The sequence below is a fragment of the Prionailurus viverrinus genome, chromosome E2 (assembly GCF_022837055.1).
Source record: "Prionailurus viverrinus isolate Anna chromosome E2, UM_Priviv_1.0, whole genome shotgun sequence".
Taxonomy (NCBI): domain Eukaryota; kingdom Metazoa; phylum Chordata; class Mammalia; order Carnivora; family Felidae; genus Prionailurus; species Prionailurus viverrinus.
The window spans coordinates 43329737-43346788 of NC_062575.1; the positions used below are offsets into that span (position 1 = coordinate 43329737).

Genomic DNA, 17052 nt, shown 5'->3' on the forward strand with positions numbered 1-17052 from the left:
CACTGAGGGGAGCACCCTTCATGACTTACAGAGGTCTGCTGAGGACAGGTGGGGTGCAGCGAGGAGACAAGGGGAAGGATGGTTCTGGAGCCTCAGGCAGGCAGAATGTGGAGAGGGGAGCTTAGGAGGGTGCCTGCTGCTCAGACACAGCCCTTACTCGTCTCTCAGCTGTGGGCCTGGGGGCCTTTAGCAGGGAGGTCTGTGAAGACACCCATGTGCTCCAGGACGAGGACAATATGGAAGAGCAGAGGCCGTGGATTTAGGCAGAGAGATTCCTGCACCACTCTTGCCTGCAGGGCTCACCCTATAGGAGAGCAGTGCCCAGCCCTTCCCCAGCCCCACCCTCAGCTCTGGCTGCCTCACCCCTCCTAAGCACGGATTGAAGGCCCATAGGCATCAGGTAGAAAATCAGAAGGGGCACAAGGAGACTAGAGCAGGGGCCCTGGGCCTGGCAGCTGCTACCAGAGGCCCCGGTCGGGGAGGCCAATGAGTTCATTCTTTCATCAACTAGAGGCAGCCAGGGCAGTGGGACCCCAGGAGACAGCAGGCAAGTCACAGGTACTGACTCACACCTGGGCTAGGGCCTCACAGAGGGTGGGGGAGTGGCTGTCAGAAGTGGTTCTGGCTCCTCCCCGGCTTCTGAAGCAGCAAGGACATGTGACCAGGCTGGCTCCTCTGTGGAGACCTCACAGCCTCACATGAGCCTTAGAGTGGCTGATGGCCCTATGTCGGCAGAACCCAGCCCCATGGGTCAGGCTGGCTGAGATTGGCATCCCCAGTTGTATGTTATCTGTGCAGAAATGAGGTCCTGAACAGGGGTCCTCAAGTATGGCTTGGGGTAAATGGTGTATCCTTGGGGGTGACCCATGGATCTTTGGTGCCTGTCTTGGTGCGTGTGTGGTTGGGGCACACACATGGGCAGAGGGTCTTTGTGTTCGGGGTCTGTGCTCTGTGGGACAAGCCCAGGAGGGAAGGCGTGAGCGTGCCTTTGGGGCAGAGCCATGCCCCCATCCATGGTACACTGCTGGGACAAATGCTATATTCCTGGGTAGAGTTGGGATCTGGTGGCAGGGATGTGTGTCCTGCCATGTTGCAGCCGTCCGTCAGATCAGAGTGCTTGATCTTTGTGTGTCCTGTGGGTGGCAGATTCTTGCCCCTCACACCAGCTGGCCTTGCCCTGCACACTGTCCCTGAGCATGTGGATCTTTTCCATCACCAGTGGGGCCAGGGCCCACAGGACAGCTAGGATCCAGGGTGGAGTGACGAGCCAGGAGAGAAACCGAGAGCCTCGGGCTGGCAGGGTGTGTGGGATGACACGAAGCTCAGAGGAGTGTCCCTCTACAGTGGGGATAGCGTGGGCCTGGCAGACCGTGCACAGAGCACACTTGGGGCTCGAGCCGTGTTCTTCTGGCTGTAAATGGAGCTGGACCACTTTCGCCACGTGGCGGGTGAGAGGCAACCTTGACGTTCTACGTAAATCACATCAAACGCAGTCATAAAACTTTAAGTAATGCTTATGTTACTTTCCCTGAGCAAAGTGTTCCTGACACAGGCTGTTTGTGTTGATTTGTTACTATTCATTTATTCTTTCCCTGTACTTCTCACAGCAGCCTAATTGTGATTCGGTACCAAGAAAGCAATATCAAAGTAATTTTCCACAACATTAGTTACAATTTTCTTCTGATCTTTCAAGTGAAACAATCCCATCCTGTTGGCTTCTCTGAGCATATAAACCTTGATTACATTTATCTGTTGGAAACCAGTGCTTACAAAGTGTATGTATCCAGTTGCATGGGTGGGTGGCCCCCAGAGCCTGGACAAGCCTTCTCCCTGTGGATTTCTGCCTGTGGGAGGTACAAAGTCAGGAGGCTGCCCTGCCATCCGGATTGGGTAAGGCCATTGGGAATGCCATCTACAGAAGAAATTCCACACAGGCTATACTGGCTGTCATAGTGGCAGAAACTTCCTGGGAACGCAGTGTCCGGGAGCCACTGTTGGTGGCGTTGACCAAGGCAGAGGGCAGAGGGGTTGGGGCGGCAGGTGAAGATCCAGAAATAAGCTTGAGAGTGGGAGAAGGAGACTTTAGTTGCTGTGGCCCCTCGGAGTCGGGTGTTGTTCAGATTTCTCCTGTGGAGTTGTTAGGTTTTAATAGCATCTGAAGCTCTCAGGGACCAGACAGCCAACCTCGCCTGACTCGTGCATTTGATGGAATCATATGGGCTTGCCAACTTTTGTAAATCAAGCCATTTTTCCAAAATGTTTGCTATGTTTTAAATCAATCAAACCTCTTGAAACGTGAATCGCTGCTGGTTAACCTGTTGGGTAAGATTAGATTTTGGTGTGCATCAGAGAATTCACCTATCCAAATGATTTTCCAGTCTCCAACATTGCCAGGCCACAAGGCCTCAGGAAACTCACTTCTTGACTCAAGAGACTAGACTTGCCCCTTCTGTAGGCGGAAGACTCAGAGAATAGGCAAGAACCTGGAATAACACATCCCAGCCTGCTGGCCCTGGAGAGGCAGAAGACAGACTCCACGTGTGTGGCTGGGCAGACTGAAATTTTATGAGGGGCCCCTCTTTATGAGTTTTTTCTTACGGAGGGTTTAGAACCGCCCAGAGTTGATGAGAATAGTATGATGGCTCCACGCACCCAGGACCAGCATGCTCCAAATGCAGTCAGGCTGCCGCACCTACGGCCACATCCTCATCTGTCCTGATTTTTTTTTTTAATTTTTTTTGACATTTTCTTTATTTTTGAGAGAGAGAGAGACAGAGCACAAGTGGGGGAGGGACAGAAAGAATGAGAGAGAGAGAGAGAGAGAGAGAGAGAGAGAGAAAGAGGGAGGGAGGGAGGGAGGGAGGGAGACACAGAATCCAAAGCAGGCTCCAGGTTCTGAGCTGTCAGCACAGAGCCTGACGCGACATGCGGGGCTCGAACTCACAAACCGCGAGATCATGACCTGAGCCAAAGTCAGAGGCTTAACTGATTTTTGAAGCCTGTGCCGGTACCATATCAATTCAGCCAGAAATGTTACAATATATTTCTCACTTTAAGAGATAAGAACTCTGTTTTAAAACTTTCAATAATTCTTTACTATCCAGCATTCAAATTCCTAAGTTGAATCCCAACTCTTATAAATACTTTTATTTCCACTTTGTTTTATCCAGTATCCGGATACAGCCCGCACACCGCAGCTCAGAGGATGAGTCTTTCAAGTCTCTTTCTTTTTTTTTTTTTTTTTTAAATTTTTTTTTTTCAACGTTTATTTATTTTTGGGACAGAGAGAGACAGAGCATGAACAGGGGAGGGGCAGAGAGAGAGGGAGACACAGAATCAGAAACAGGCTCCAGGCTCTGAGCCATCCGCCCAGAACCCGACGCGGGGCTCGAACTCACGGACCGCGAGATCGTGACCTGGCTGAAGCCGGACGCTTAACCGACTGCGCCACCCAGGCGCCCCAAAGTCTCTTTCAATCTGTAATATTCTCTCCTCATCTTGATTTTTCTCTTGCTATTTATTGGAGGAAACTGGATCACAGGTCCTACAGAGTTTCCCACCGTTGGGATTTTTTTTTTTTAATTTTTTTTTAACATTTATTTATTTTTGAGACAGAGAGAGACAGAGCATGAACAGGGGAGGGTCAGAGAGAGGGAGACACAGAATCCGAAACAGGCTCCAGGCTTCGAGCTGTCAGCACAGAGCCCGACGCGGGGCTCGAACTCACGGACCGTGAGATCATGACCTGAGCCGAAGTCGACCGCTCCACCGACTGAGCCACCCAGGCGCCCCCCACCATTGGGATTTTTGTTGGTTTTACTCATTTGGTGTCCCTGTCTTCTGTTCTTTGCATTTCCTGTAAATTAAGTAAACCTAGCAGCTTGAACAGATAGAGGTTTCTTTTTCTTTCTTTTCTTTTCTTTTCTTTTCTTTCTTTTCTTTTTGGCAAGAATGTCCACGTGGTCATATGTGCTTTCATCAGGAGGCGCATATCTGCCTGGCTCTCTTTTGCAATGTCAACTAGCCACTGATGATGCACCTAGATGTATCCACTCTTCCGGGGATACACAATGCAGTGCTCTGATTTCATCATTCCTTCTTCATTCTTTTAAGTGGGATGGATTTTGTTTTCATGGGACGAGGGGAGTCGTTGGTAGTGACCCAGGAAGCCAGGGTGACGGTGGATTGATTGGTTTATTCATTGGTAAATAAAAAAAATTTAAAACTTGACCTTCTGATACAGATTCTGTGGTTAACACACTACGAGTTCTTTCATTTTTTTGATGTTTGGTTTCTAGAGTGAGTTTTCTTAAGGCAGGGCCACCCCATGTTTCAGGGAAGTAGCTCTTTGCTTTCCTGAAGCCGTGGAGGTGTGGGTGGTGGAGCTGGGGACTGGGCTGATGCTGGGGTGTCAAAGGGGGAGGCAGCTACAGTGACAGCAGGGGTCCCTTCCTGTCCCGAGTACAGACAAAGGGACTGGACAGCCCCTGGTGACTTCCTGGTCTACAATAACCTGCCCCCGGGGCATTCCTTCCACAGCACAAGGGCATCCAAGGATGGTAATAATAACAAACATTGACCAGGCTTTTACCATGTGCCAGATCTTGTGTCAAGCACTTTACAGGTATTAATATGTATAATTTTCATAGCTGATTATTCCCATTTACAGGTGCAGTGCCGAGCGGTCGCTTGCGTGGACACACAACGGCACTGCTGCCACTCTCAGGCACCTTACGTGTGTTTAGTACGCACTGAATACTTTCAAAACCCCAGGAGTTAAGTACTATTACACCATCTGACAGATGAGACTACTGAGATAAGAGAGGTTGAGAGCCATGCCTGAGGCCACACAGCCTTGGGATTCAGAGCCAGGATTTGTCCTTAGACAGCAGGCTGTCGCCACTGCACCTGCTGCCGTCCTAACAGCTGTGATGCTCCATATTGTCTGCTCTGGGCCCAGAGCAGAGCCTGGGCAGAGAGAGAACCTGGATGAAGATTTGGAGGCGTGAGGGAATTTGGCATGGGAGGAACTCCTGGTGGATTAGGGGCAGGAGTGTGACCCGGGGATCTAGACTAGTACTGCAGACATGGCCAGTCCCGGGGCCCATAAGCCCTTTTTTGGAGCATCTCAGAGGAGCGAGCCTTTGCTGCAGGCTGCGGGGAGCCCCGGGGATCCTGAAGTAGGGGCGGCTGTTAGAAGGCTCACTTTAATGGCTGCGTGTTTGGAGCTGTGGGCAGGAGCAGGGGAGGGGAAGAGAGTGCGAGGAACCACAGAGTGGTGTGGGAGAGAGGGCAGGGACTGGAGAGGGTAGATTCGGGGTGTTGGGGCAAGTACACAGGGGGGATGGTGATGAGGGTGAGGGGGGCTGTTGTCTCAGTTCAGGATGCCTCTGGCTCTGGCAGATCGAGACGGGGGTACCACTTACCGAGGCAGGACACGCCAGATGGGGAGCAGTTTGGGGGAGGGGGCCGGAGACCACGCATTTTGTCTGGGCAGGGGCATCTGAGTTGCTGGGCGGAGTTGCTCTGGATTCCAGACACACAGGCCGCAGGGGACAAGAACCAGCAATCCATCCCCCCCCCCCCCCCCCCGCCAACCCCCTCCCTCCTCCACCCGCATCTCTGCTCTCAGAACGCACACTTCGCTCCTTTGGTCTCAGACACCTGAGGGCAGTAGTGGCTGGAAGAGCCAGGAGGGCTGCCTGGAGGAGGGGAGCTGTGGTTGTTAAGAGGTGACCACGTGCTGACCTACGGCGGAAGCAGAGAGTAGTGAGACTGTCCTGGAGCCCGGGTCTCTCTGCAGAGCACACGGTGCTGAGCATCTTGCCTAGTCTCTTACCGCTAGAAATCAGCAGCGCCAGAATTCCCACGCCCATGGGCCAGACCGACTCCAGGGCTCCTGTTTTTGTTCCCTGGAGGCAGGGCTGTGTTGGCTGGAGAGAGTGTGGCCCTCACTCTTGGTCCCATGGTTACCAGGGACACACAGCCCTGCCTGTGCCAGATACTTGTCTTGTTTGTCTTGTTTCTACAGCAACTCTTTGTCCAGGTATGTCCCCTCGGAGCCCTGAGAACACCCCGGGTGGGTCAAGGCCACAGGAGTAACTGCCGAGGGGCTCTCAGAAACTCCCCACTGTGAGGCTGATGGACCAAGCAGAGGTATGGCGGCTGCCCCTCCTCTGCCCTGGCACCTGGGCCAGGCTGGTCTCGGGGGAGGGGCAGCCTGCTGGAGCCAGGGTGTCTGAGCTATGCTCTTTCCGGGCCATGGGAGCCGGCAACCCCTCCAGCTTCCTGGAACCATCTGCTTTCCCCGGGCAGGTGGGTTTTATTGGAATCCTCTCGAGTCTGTTTCCTGAAACCATTTTCTAACGGCATTGCGGAACATCATATATATTTTCCACAAACCTTGCGAGGCTGACACATCCTTGTTGTGACTGTGAATATCAGAAGTGACATGTAATTGCAGTGATCCATCCTGTTAAGTAGCTGGCAATATATCATTGCAAAATCAGCAGGGCTGGGACTCTCAGAACCCGGTGTTTCTGAACAATGCACCTGCAGCATGTTCAAACTCTCTGACCAAACACCGCCGAAGGCTCATGAGGGCCGCCTCGCCCTCCCTCACCTTGCTTTTCTGTGGCCACAGCAAAGAAAATTTTACTCTAGGTAAAACCACCCTCTGAGTTTCCCATTCTTCGGAGTGCCCTCTCCTCGGCACAGAACGCATTGGGGTCAAAGTCAAGGCTGGGGGTCAGGATCCTGGTAACAGTGCTCCTTACAAGCATCACCCTTGGACTTTTTGCCCCCCCCCCCTTTTCCTTGTAGCTCCAGGGCAGCTCTGTGGGGTTCCTTCTGGTGCCATGGGGTGGGCAGTGAGCCGGGCAGCCCAGTCATCGCTGTGTCGGCAGGGGAAGGAAACCCGTGGACTCAACAATTGAAGGATTGGAGACCCAAGTGTCCAGAAGCCCAAAGATGTGATGGTTGAGCCCACCTTGATGGGGCGGGTGCACTGAGGCAGAGTCTGCATATTTCGGGGGTACTATTCACTTTGTTCTGTGCTAATTCTGGGGTAGTGCTGACTTAGACTCTGGGGTGAAGGGTGCCTTGTGGATGTGCAGAGGGCAATACTGATGGAGGGACAGACACAGGTCCTGCTGGAAAAGGGGGTATGGTATTAGGACACGCAGCCCTCAAGTGTGGCCACCTGGACCCCACTGATTTGGTGGGCCCCGGGGTGCTGGCTTTGGAGCTGAGTCGGGAATCTGCTTTTGGAGGTGGGGCTTCATGACAGACCCTCCCTCCTGCCCTCCCTGGGAGGCCATGTAGGCCCAGTCTCTACAGGGAGACTTTCTCTGTCCCCACCCTCTCACACTGAGGCTGGGGCATCCCCAGTGGCACCCCCCGGCCCACAGCTCCCCAGCATCTGCTTCTCTGACTGGGCCTCAAACATCTCCTCCCCTCCCTGCAGAAGACACCCTGGGGGTCTCCAGCCAGAACCTCACTTTCCTTTGGTGCGTTAAAGTATGCTAAATGAAAAATAATGAGCCTGTAGGAACTAATAACAGGAATCACCTAATTAAATTAGGAAACAGACATCCTATCGCTGTAATCTGAAAATTGATATTAATAGAAAGTGGTCCCAGAATTGTTATGCTAAAGGTTCCTAGGGGTGGGGAAATTAAAAAGGAGAGCAGAATGGAAAATTGGGACAATCGTATCCAATAAGAGCAAGATTTAGGTTTTATAGGAACTAAAGGAAAACGCTAAAAATAGAAGACAGGATCATTGTGTGGATCTAATGAAGTAATGGACAAACATGGCTTTGAAAGCTACAGAGCTCCACGTGCGTGTATGATGATAATTTTTTAAATGAGACAATGTAATTAAGCTTCAGTGTGCATGAAACGTGGTGATAGTTACCGTTTCTTGGCGCCTGGCACTGTCCCCAGTGCCTTTGCTTGTTCTTCCGCCTGTGAGGCAGGCATGATTATCCTCAGCTCAGACTCAACAGAGGGTAAGGTGGTTGCCCAGAGTCCTGTGCCCAGAGTGGCCCGAGCCAGGATTCAAACCCAGATTTAGCTGGTTGCAAAGCCCCTCCCCAGCTCACTCTGCCTTCCTTGCCCGTTGCTACTAGTTGGTTGTCGTGGTCTGCATTTCTTGTCTCTTCTGATGTTTTTCTGCCGTTTCTTCAAAGTGCATTTCTTGCTGACACCCAGCGGCAGCCCCAGCCCCAGGGCTCCTCTGGTGGCTTGGGTAACAAAGCCCACACAAAGCCACCTTCTGAAATTACAGTCCAGCTGGAAAACTGGGTCTCCTATTGTGTCTGGGCCTGGGCGGGGGCCGCGCTGGGCCGCCAGTTCCGATGCTCAAGCCGGCTCCCGGAAGCCCCGGTTTCAGGTTGCGTGTCCACAGCACCGGATTGTTCCCCTAGGCCCCCTACTTGGAGGGGTGAATCAGGCTCTGTTCACCTGCGACGTGAGTCATGGCTTGGCGGGCCCAGAGCGGGGCTCAGGTGTGGGGTGACCCTTTTCCCACTCTGCCCGGCCCAGAATGAATTGGAGGGACCCAGTGGGGAGGGGAGGAGGGGGTCAAGATCTGTATGTGATATGCCCCAGCATCACATTTGGTCTGGGACGCTGTGACTGCACCTGGGCCAACGTTGAGCCCCAGGAGGATTAAGCCAGGGTGTCAGCGGGGGGTTACTCCCAGGACTGAACTTCCTCTCCCTCCTTGTGTGCCCCCCCCACCCCTGACCCCATTCACCAACCAGGCATCTTTAGTGGGGGCCGCCTGACATCAGAGCCAAACCCCCCACTCAACTCAGGGGTTCTGCCAGGAGAGCAGAACTCCAATCCCGAGGGGTGGCCCCCTCTGCCTGGCTTGCCTCCCTCTCAGCCACATTTGGCCTGGGGGCTTGGGGCTGTGGCGGGAGAGGGGGTGCTCAGGACCCCCTCAGATTCAGATTCAGTGAATCTGAACGTTGCACTCCCTGCCAATGTGGGGAAGGGTCCAGTGGGGTCCTAATGTGTGCTTATGGAGTCCCTCTCACCTTTCTGAAGTCCTGCCTTGCTAGTGTGGGCAGCAGAGAAGTGATTCTGTGCCAGAGAGGGGTGCAAGGACAGGGCTGTTGCTATGGTTGCTGTCCTTCTCCATGGCCACTGGGTGGTTCTTGGCTTTTTAAACCCTGAAAAGGTCATGGTGGTAGTTATGACAACAGAAGCACCGGGGAGTTGGTTCTGAAGGCCGATGCGGGTCCACAGTGAAGTGAGCCCGTCAGGGACACTGCGGGTGGGGGCTGGGGCCCCGCATGCCTTGGGTCAGGCCTCGGTGGGGCTCTCACCGGGACCCCGCCTGCTGGCCCCTCCTGCTTATGGTGACACCTTCCTGGTGGCCTGAGGGTCAACGTGTGTCTTTTCCCTCCTGAAGTATTTGCAGGAAGTCAGGAGCTCAGGCAGACCCCATCTAAGCCACAAGCTCACTGTTACCTCTCTGCTGATGTTTTCATGATAAAGCTTATTTCGGGGATTTGTGGCTCTGAAGTTTTGACCTGAATCATGGTGGAGCTCAATGGACAATTTTATTGAGGAGGGCACCTTTTGGGATGAGCACTGGGTGTTGTATGGAAACCAATTTGACAATAAATTTCATATTAAAATAATTAATTAATTACATGCAATACTATACAATCATTAATAAAATAAAATAAAATAAAATAAAATAAAATAAAATAAAATAAAATAAAATGTTTTGTTTAGATGGGAAAACTAGCTTAATGGGTTCTGTTGCCCCCGATAGCTGAGGTCCTGGAGCCCCTGCACAGCCAATGGCTCCTAACGGAGGGGTAAGAAGCACCTGGGGCGGTCTTCCCATTCTCATGGTCTGGGGTCCAGACAGGACACTGAGGGCTGCTTCTCACCAAGCCCTCGGTCCTGGCCATGGCATTTTCCAGCCCTCCACAGACGTTCTGAAGACCATCTATAGAGTAGACCGGCCCCCATGCAAGCCCCGCTTCCCCCAGCTTGGTTGTACCCAGAGCAGGTCAAGCGTCCAGTCCCTGGACAGTGGTTCTCAGCCCAGGTGGTTCTCAACCTGGGTTGGACCGAGGGAGTGGTCAGTGTACCTTTCACCACATTTTGGTCGCATGTCCACATGTGGCTCATCCTGGGAAGGAGAAACCTACAGACATTTGTGAATGCATTCGACCTTTGCCCTCAGGGTCTGGCCTGCCTCCCGAGAGAGGGAGATGGGGAGAGAAAGGATGAGGTGGGATGTCACTGAAAACTGTGTGGGGTCACTAGGTCCATCATAAAAGTGCATCCAGGGAGGGGAGACTAAGGAACTGGGCCACCACTCGGCTCCAGCCGAGTTCTGGGCAGTGTGAGCCCAGAGTGCCCAGACGCTCTTATTTTATTTTTTCCAAAGAAGCTAGGAGCCTGTACCATATTTCTGTGAATTCTCCTGATTTTTAAGTGGCAGCTCAAAGTTTTGAAGTTTAGAAGACTGTTTCAGGGTCAGATAATAGTTCATGCTTGGTACCTCCTGTCGGCTGGATGGACGGGAAGGAGAGGGTCTGTCCCATATCCCATACCTCCCTCGGGCTGACAACTGCCCCCTCTTGCCCTCCCTGTGCAACCCCCGACCCCCAGGACAGAGAGGCGGTGGGTCTTCCCGGTGGGGAGGGAATTGGTTAACTATTTCCTGCCCTGGGAGACTTACATGAAGCCAAACCCCAAGCAAGTCATGGACAGTTTCTCTGGGTACGCCCAAGGGCCCTTGTCTGGTTCAGGGGCCAGGAGCCCTGCCAGATAACTGTTCATGACTTCAGCACGGGGACTGGGGGATGAGTCGGCAGAGGTGTGGGGGAGACAAGGGCCAGGGGTAGGGGCCTGGGGAGGCACACACTAAAAACCTTCCTTCATTCACACACAATTACTCATATGCAGATATCTTTACCACTAACACCAGCAAATTGCTGTGAGTAAAGGATCTTTTATGGAGAAATCTTCTTGCAAGGGTGGGCCTACCAAAGAGCTGGGAGTGGGCTGTGGGCACCCACTGGGGTGGATTTGGGTTAAAAGGGATATCCTGTTTCTCACAGTGGTGCCAGGGATGGCTACGCTGGCCTTCTTTGTTTCCCACCGGGGATACTGTCTGCAGTAGTCACATCTGTCAAGGGTCTCCTGTGGGAGGGACCAAGGCTAGCCCAGCATGGGACGCTTTGCACTTCCCTTCCCTGCTGCCTCCACCTTTGGGACGATGCCACCAGAGCTGTGAGTGGGACCAGAGAGTTCGGGAGAATCCTGATAGCATCCAGGGAGTGTGGTCTGAGCAGTGATGACGACATGAGTGCTGAGCACCTGCTGTCTACTGCACTTTATGTGCTTTGCCAATACCCTTTCACCGAAGCCTCATAGCACCAGGTCTCTATTTTAACAGATAGGGAAACTGAGACACAGAGAGGTGGAGTCATTGGCCCAAGGTTACACAGCCAGGAAATGGCAGTGCCTTAAACTAGATCCCAAAGATGCAGGGTCTTATTGGTGACTCTGACAGCCACTCAGCTGAGACACAGTGTTGGAGGCCAGGCTGGGGGCCCGCACCACACTGCCATGTTTGGGGTGTGCATCATTCCTGTGTGTTGCAGACTTGTTCTGGTCTGTGCATACACGTGTGTGGGTGGAGGGATGGGACCTCTGTGAATGTTGTGTGGGTGTCTGGCTCTCGTCTACAATTGTGTGAATAACCGTGTGCATGCACAACCATGGGGTACAGGTGTGTGTGCTTTGGGCTGTCAGCTCTCATGGGAAACACTTTCATGTGGGGAAGGTTGGGGCTGGCTGCTTTGAGTGCACGCTGATGCTCACACCTGCCATGAGCAGGTGTGGGACGCGCGGTCAGGGCCCAGGCAGGGGCAGGTGACTTTGGCACCACAGGGCGAGTGGCCTGTGGGTTGTCAGTCACAGAAGTGGGTGAGAAATCGCCATTCCAGTAGGAACTCGATTCTTGTAACCCCCTTGCCTGAGACCTGGGTAGACCAAATAATGAAATTATTCATAATGAAATTACATTCATAATATTTCAGGTCGAACGATCGCTGTTCGAATTAGTTCCTTCCCAGAACCAAGCCAGAAGTAGCAGCGGTAATTAAAGGATTTGTGGACTTAAACCAAGTCTGCTCGTCGGGCATGTACAATATACGGAGCTTGGAAGATCAGTGTGGGCCTTGCATCCCCCTGGGGAGTGGGAAGGACAGTCAGTGAGAACAAGAAGCCCACACGCCAGAAGGAGGTGGGTTCTCACTGCTGGGGGCACTTTTCCACTTTCATCCATTTATTTCAGAAATATTTACTGAACTGCAGCCTGGCTGGGCACTGTGATTCTGCAGAGAGGAGGACCACGGGTACCCTGCTCTAATGGAACTCACAGGGAGTAGGTGGTGGGGAATTCTCAGTGTCCACCCTGACTCCTTCCCCAGCTGGCCCTTCAGCAGTGTCCCGGGAGTGTTGTGATGTCTGATCCTCCTTCCACTTCAGGGCTTGCAAGTTAAGGTCTGAGCCTGGGACCCAGCTAGGACTTCCTGGTAATCAGAGAAAGAGCAGGACGGGCATTTCTGTGGCTTGGCCCCCACCTAACGCAAATTGTGTCCTAGAGGAGGGTCATGGGAGCTGGGCCCCACGGCAGAAGTCACACCCAAGGCCAGAACATCCCTCCACCCAGCCAGTTTTTTTATTTCTTCCATTTGCTTCACTGAGGGGAATACACAGCCCCCTCCTTAGGGAGCAGAAAGTGCCAGAATCCCATGAAAGCAAATACCAACAGTGTAGTGTGGTCAGCCTCGGCAGTATGGCTGACTGAGCCGATGTGCCCACCCATCCTAGATTAAAAAAGGACCTAAAACCTCTTTAAAATCCAAGAAAGAAAGAGACATCCCAGGAGCCAGAAAATGAGAGGGATTCAAGAGAAGCAGTGAGCTCTCGGGGATGCCTGCCACCGGTGCCCGGGGCTAGGGCTTTAAAAACAAAACAAAACAAAAAAACCCAGCTTTGTTCAGGTATAATTCACATGCCGTAACATTCACCTATTCAAGTTGTACACTTCAGTGATTTTTTAATAAACTTAGAGAGCTGTGCAACCATCACCACAATTCAATTTTACAGAATTTCCGTTGCCCCCCCAGAAATCTCTCATGCCCATTTATAGTCACCCGCTGTTGTCCCACGCAACCACAAATCTGCCTTCTGTCTTTATACGCTTGCCTTACGTGAACGTCTCACGTCAATGTGATCATACGATACGTAGTCTTTCACGTCTGACTTCTTTCACTTAGCATGTTTGTGAGATTCATCATGTGGCAGCATCTATCAGTAGTCTGTTCCTTTTTATCCTTGAGTAATATTCCATTGCATGGCATTGTGGTTTGGCTATTCAGCAGTTGATGGACATTTGAATTGTTTGTATGTTTTTGGCTATAATGAATAATGCTGCTGTGAACATTTACGTCTTCATGCAGACCTATGTCTTTATTCTCTTGGGTGGATACACAGGAGTAGAATTGCTAGTCTGTGTAGTAAATTTATGATGAATTTTTTGTTTATTTTAACTTTACTTATTTTGAGAGAGAGAGAGAGCATGAGCAGGGGAGAGTAGAGAGAGAGGGAGAAAGAGAATCACAAACAGGTTCTGCACTGTCAGCACAGAGCCCGACATGGGGCCTGATCCCACAAACTGTGAGATCGTGACCTGAGCCATGACCTGAGCCAAAACCAAGAGTCAGATGCTTAACCGACTGAGCCACCCAGGCACCCCAAATTTATGTTGTTAAAGAAACTGCCAAACTGTTGCCAAAATGTCTCCACCATCTCCTTTCCCCCCAGCAATGCACAAGGGCTCTGATTTCTTCGCATCCTCATCAACACTTGTTATTATCTGTCTTTTTAATTATAGTCATTCTAGTGGGTGTGAAGGGATATCTTATTGTGGTTTCAATTTGCCTTCTCTAAAGACTAATGATATTGAGCATATTTTCGTGTGCTTATTAGCCATTTGAATATCTTCTTCAGTGAAATATCTATTTGAATCTTTGCCTGTATTTTAAATTGATTTATTTGTCTTTTTATTGAGTTGTTATTCTTTATTTTACAGATCCAAGTACTTACTAAATTTGCAAGTGGTTTCTCCCATCTGTGGTTTGTCTTTTCAGTTTCTTAATGGTGTCTTTTGAAGTGCAAAAGTTTTTAAATTTGGAGAAGTTCATTCCATCAATTTGTTTTCTTTTTTGGATCATGATTTTGGTGCTGTATCTAAGAATCTTTGCTTAACCCTAAGGTCAATAAAGACTTTCTCCTATGATTTCCTCTAAAAGTTGTATAGTATATAGTTACATACCACTCATATAACTCTATATAGTATATATTATATATAGTTTTATCTCTTACATCTATGCCCATGATCCATTTTGAGTTAATTTTTGTGTTTTGTGTGAGATAATGGTCTATCATTTTTGTCTGTGGATATCCACTTGTGCCGGCACAACTTATTGAAGACTGTCTTTTTCCCATTGTATTACCTTTGGTCAAAAATAAATTGCCCACAAATATTAGAGTTTCTCTCTGGAGTCTCAATTCCATTCTGTGGAGCTGTATGTCCATCCTTACACCAATAGGACAGTGTCTTGATTACTGTAACTTTGTAAGTTTTGAAATCAGAAAATATAAGTCCTCCTGCTTTGCTCTTCTTTCTCGAGATCATTTTGGTTATTCTGGGTCTTTGTAAAGGCCATGTAAATTTTTATGTGAATTTTACGATTTGCCCATTTCTGCCAAGAGAAAGCCTACTGTGATTTTGATAGGTGTTGCATCGAATCCAACAAGCAACAATATTGAGTCTTCCAATCCATGAACATGGAATGCCTCTCCATTTATTTAGGTCCTCTTTAGTTCCTATTAGCAATATTTTATAGCTTTCAGTATACAAGTCTCATCCTTCTTTTGTTAAATGTATTCCTAAGTATTTTATTCTTTTTGATGCCATAGTGAATGAAATAGTTACCTTAATCTTATTTCTGCATTGTTCATTGCTAGAAATACAATAGAATTTTCTGTATTAGTCTTATACCCTGCAACCTGTTAAGTCTAGTAGTTTTATTGTATGTGAATTCCCCAGGATTCTTAAATACAGGGTCATGTTGTCTGCAAATAGTTTTACTTCATTTTCAATCTGAATGCCTTTTTTTTTTCTCTTACCTGTCTGCACTGGCTAGAACCGCTAGTACAACATGAAATAGAAGTGGTGAGAGTTGGGGCGCCTGGGTGGCTCAGTCGGTTAAGTGTCCGACATCGGCTCGGGTCATGATCTCACGGTTGGTGAGTTCGAGCCCCACGTCAGGCTCTGTGCTGACAGCTCAGAGCTTGGATCCTGCTTCAGATTCTGTGTCTTCCTCTTTCTCTGCCCTTCCTGCATTCACGCTCTCTCTGTGTCTCTCAAAAATGAATAAATGTTAAAAAAAAAAAAAGTGGCGAGAGTGGACTTCCTTGCTTTGTTTCCAATCTTAGGAGGAGAGCTTTCAAGTTTTCACCATTATGGATACTGGTAGCTATAGGCTTTTTGTAAATGACCTTTACTAATGTGAGAAAGCTTTTTTCTACTGCTAGTTTGTTGAAAAAAACATTTTTTTACCATGAATGTCAGGTTTTGTCAAATGCCTATTCTATATCTATTGAGATATTTATGTGGCTTCATCCTTTATTCTGTAAATATGGCATATTACAGTAATACATCAACCTTGCATTCTTGATATAAACCCTGCATGCTAATGGTGTATAATCCTTTTTATATGTTGCCAGACTCAGTTTACTAGGATCGTGTTGTGTAAATTTTTGAGGAATAGTTGTCTGTAGTTTTCTTGTGATGGCTTTGTCGGGCTTTGGTATCAGATTAATGTAGGTTTCAGCATTATTTGGGAGGTATTTCCTCCCCCTTTTCTATTTTTCTTCAAGAGTTTGTGTAGGGTTGATATTATTCTTTAAATGTTGGATAGAATTTGCCATTAAAGCCATCCAGAACTGGACTTTTCTTTGTGAGAAGATTTTTAAATTACTAATTCAATTTCTTTACTATAGATCTATTCAAACTTTCTACTTCTTCTTATGTCAGCTTTAGTAGTTTATGTCTAGCTAAGGCTTTATTCATTTCATTCAAGTTGTCTCATTCATTAGCATAAAGATGTTGATAGTATTTCCCTGTATTCGTTAGTGACATCCCCTCTTTTGTTCTTGAGTTTAGTAATTTGTGTATTCTTTTTCATTTGCAAGTCAAGCTAAAAGTTTATCAATTTTGTCAATCTTTTCAAAGAACCAACTCTTAATATCATTGCTTTTGTCTTTTTTTCGGTTTTCTGTTTCATGGATTTCTATTCTAATATTTATTATTTTCGTCTTTTTGCTTATTTTGAGTTTAGTTTGTTCTTCTTTTTCTAGTTTCTTAAGGTGGAAGCTTAAGTAACTGATTTGAGATCCTTCTTTTCTAATAGTCATTGTAGCTATAAATTTCCCTCAAGCTCTGCTTTATCCACTCTCATGATGTCCTGAGCCAGAGCTCTCTCGCATTGTCTGTCTGATCTGCAGGTCTGTTGCTCCCCACCCACCCCCCTGCAACTTGTATCACAACCTCAGGCTAGCTGAGATTTTGGAATTGTTATTTTCAACAACATTCCCAGACATGGAATGTTTCAGACTTCATGACCTACTCTACCTTGGGAAAACTTCAGTCACTAGGGAACGGGGTGGGGGTGATGGAAACAGACCCAGGCTAAAATGCCATAGACTCACACTCTTCTTCCTGAGGTTCAGTAGAGTTTCTTGAATAAATGCTTCTTCTTATGTTTTATCTCTGGTTCATTTCTAGAAGTATTAAATGGTTAGGTTTTTTACGTTTTAATTTTTTTCCTGCTCTGTCATTTCTTTTGGGGAAAAGAATTTGCCAACCTCCTCACTCAGTCTTTCCAGAAGCAGTACCTTCAGGACTGGGATCATGATGTCTACACAGACGGGAGATGAG

General features: G+C 49.0%; 1 protein-coding gene across 2 annotated transcripts in view; it reads left to right on the plus strand.

Annotated features, from left to right (window-relative positions):
- CHST8 (carbohydrate sulfotransferase 8) overlaps positions 1-17052 on the plus strand; it is a 129022-nt gene that overhangs the window by 65274 nt on the left and 46696 nt on the right. The gene's annotated exons all lie outside the window — the stretch shown is intronic.